Below are 3,533 nucleotides of genomic sequence, written 5' to 3'. Positions count from 1 at the left end.
AATAAATAATCAAAATTTAAATTTAAATATTGAAAAATTGATCTTATGGAGACAGGAGTAGAATGATGGTTATCAGAAGCTGGGAAGGGTAATTGGGAGTGGGAGATGATAAAGTGGGGATGGTTAATGGATGTAAAAATATAGTTAGATACAATGAAAAATATTTGATAGCACAACAAAGTGACTATGATTAATAATAAGTTAGGGTATACTTTAAAATAACTAAAAGAATGAAATGGAATGTTCTAACACAAAGAAATGATAAATGTGCCTGAACTTGATCAAATGTTGATTACTACAATATTTCTGTGTCTGTGACTAGAAACACTATCTATGAAAAGCAGCAGATTTTTCACAGTCATTTCCATCATTAATAAAGTGACATGTTTGCAAAAAAAATTTAAATTTAAAAAAAGCAAGAATAATCATACAGAGGAAAGATAGAGAAAATACTCTTAATCTGAAGATGAAATAAACAATTCTTAAAAGCCCAAAGAATCTATTAATATTTCGAGTGATTAACACTATTTCTCGAGTGATACAGTATACACATAAACAGGAGAACACACACACACAATCAAGTAGGAAAATGTAATACAAAATCATTTCATTGAAAATGGTAACTAAAAAATTACTTAGGGATCATTTAATTTTTAAAAAAGGTGTGGAATGAATAGGAAGAAAACTTCAAAAGATGATCAAGAAGAGGGCCCATATTAAGTCATCACTCACCAGGACAACTTTCTCGAAGCTGGTGTGTGCACAGCATGCACTCTGATGGGCTGTTGGATCCATTCTGAGTAGGCAATATCTGTGCTGTACGCTCTGAAACATATTTTAATATTTTCCTTAGAGTTGCATGATAAGACATGAGTAAATGGAGAGACAGAAGGGAAATACTTTCCTGTTGGTGATTTCTTAGGAATTCATTCAATCACTGATGATGGAGAATGAGAGGCTGGCTCTTTAGGGGAAAAAAAAATTAAATCCTCTCCTCACAATGAACCTTAATATAAATTTTCATTTCCCCACAAAGATAAATCTGTTTTAAAAGACAGAATGAAATTCTAATTTTAGGAGCTTGATACAGCATTTGTCTTACGGTGAAACAAGTATTTTTTTTATATCTTTTTTTTAAGAAAAATATCTTGATAAATCATTTGGAACACGGGGATTGGGTGTTCAACAGACAAAGCAAAAAATGCAGGAGCTAAACAGCACTGATTACCCAGGAACCAGCATTTAGGGAAGAGGAAGACAAAAGGGAAGTGAGAAGAGAAAGCATAAGGGAGGAAGCGGCGGATGGGATGGCGTGAGACTGGGGAACTGTGAAAAATACCTGTAGAGGGCAATTGGCTCAAGGGGCAGAGTGCTGCTGGCCCAGGCTGGACCCAAGGAATAGAAAGTAGTACAAAAACAGCAAAGGTCCTAAAATATCAGGAATTATGCTGGGGAATGTACCTGAGATGCTATTTAGACTTCTTGATTTTCAGAGGTCTGCTGGGAGAGGAACCCTCCAAGACAACCTGCGGGCCTAATAATGGCGCATGCGGGAGGCAGAGAGAGAGAATTTCAGCTCCAGCTGCTCACCTACTTAATGATCAGCCACAAGCTCCGGGGCACTTTGATTTCCAAAGTCTCCATATGCTGATGCTATTATTAATGATAGTAATGTAGTTATCAAATTGCCAAAAAATAAAAGAGAGATGAGATAAAAACTAAACAAAGGCGACAATTTTAACAGCCTGCAGTTCTCTGCCCAGTGAACAAAGTCTATATCAACTCAAATTGCACAGAGGAAAGTTAATCACCAGAAAATTGAAGTCCAGCCTACTCATCTGCTCTGATTTTGCCAGTACTGCACAAGCGTCAACATTATGGCAAGGAGGAGATGCAATAATCAATACAAAAAGTAAACAAGTAAGCTGAATGGAACCCAAGTAAATCATAAATATAAATACCTATCCCCTCAGCTTAACTACCAGTGGGTCAGTGAGAGGGTGAGGGGTGTGTGTGTGTGTGTGTGCACGCACTTATGCTCATGTGTATGTCTTGTACACATATATATGTAAGCTCAGACCAGGCTTGGAAAAACTCAAACATTAAGAGCCATTCAGTGATAAGATATTGCTAATTGTCAACATGTTTTTAAAAGTTGCATATCCTCTGTTAGATATGCAGTCCTATATTCCTTTCTCCTTTATAAACATTTTTCCACAATCTCTTATGAGCTATTTCTAGAATAAAAATGAACAATATGAACTCAACTGAAATTAATTAAGTCAATCAGTGTGACAAGGTAAAGCCCCTGCCCTCATGGGTCTTACCAGTGTGTTCAGATCCTCAAAAAGACATAACTGTGTGGTATCTTGGGGTATGGGAGAAATGGCCTCTGCTCTCATGTAGCCACATACCCCTACCAGAACACATCGTCATAGTGTGGTTATGCAAACACAGACACACTTTTCAAAATGGATTAAAAAAATGAGGACCTCTTTTGAAATTAAGAAAATATAGGCAAAAATAGCAATAAAAGCATGTGTATTCTGCCCTTCAAGGTAAAAGGAAAGCATGGTAAAATTCTCAATAGCATACATTAAAATGAAATGATATAAGAAAAATCACTAAATTTACATGAAATAAACATCTTTAAGTAAATGAAGGTGGAGACACTTTTCTACTTGTGAGTGTGTGTATGTGCATGTGCACATGTGCATTAAGTAGAAAGGAGAGAATACAAGCAACTACATTGAGTGTATCTACTCCAAGCACTGTGCCATGTATTTAATAGTTTCCTGAGAAAAATTCTGTGAAATAAAATATATTACCTGTATTTTACAGGTGAAAGAACACTTAGAGAGGTTCAGACAGTGGTGATTTTGCATTTCTAAAATTTGCTGCGGAAAATGACTGGATTCAGATTATTAGATGGACACTTACCTTCTATGCTAAATATTCTCTTGTCAGCTTTTAAAATATGTTCATTGTAATACTGAAGCTCTAGGGTGGTCTGAATTTGAAAGAAAGTAACACAATAACACATTTCTACTTGACTCCTTTTAGTGTTTTATTTCTTAGAAATTTCACAAGTGGAAAAGGCCTGACAAGCCACACAAAATGAGTGACGGGAGGAAGAATTATTGGAAGAATTTGTGAAAACAGATTCTCTACTTACAAAAAGCATCCCGGTTTCCTCCATGTTCTAGCAAACAAGCATTCATGTCCATAGTAATTTGGTGGTGATTTCAAGGATTACCTAACCCAAACCATGAGTTTCAAAGTTTTCAAGTATCCCAATACCATTACTCAAAATGCTTTGAAAGCATCTGCTTTTTAACCATGTTAATGTATCTGGTGGATTAAGTGAGGTAAATATTAACCTCCTTTATGTATTAGGGGACTTTGACTTTCACCCTTGTTCTCCTAAGCAGCAAGGACAGGTTTTAGGAAATGAGTCACTGGTTTTGACAAGGGATGAGGATACAAAAATATTATCTCTTGAAGTACTGCCCAGGCAGCAGCAGGGAACAATG

Source organism: Propithecus coquereli, unplaced genomic scaffold, assembly GCF_000956105.1.
Source record: "Propithecus coquereli isolate 6110/MARCELLA unplaced genomic scaffold, Pcoq_1.0 Scaffold32, whole genome shotgun sequence".
NCBI lineage: Eukaryota > Metazoa > Chordata > Mammalia > Primates > Indriidae > Propithecus > Propithecus coquereli.
This window is presented reverse-complemented; position numbering follows the sequence as displayed.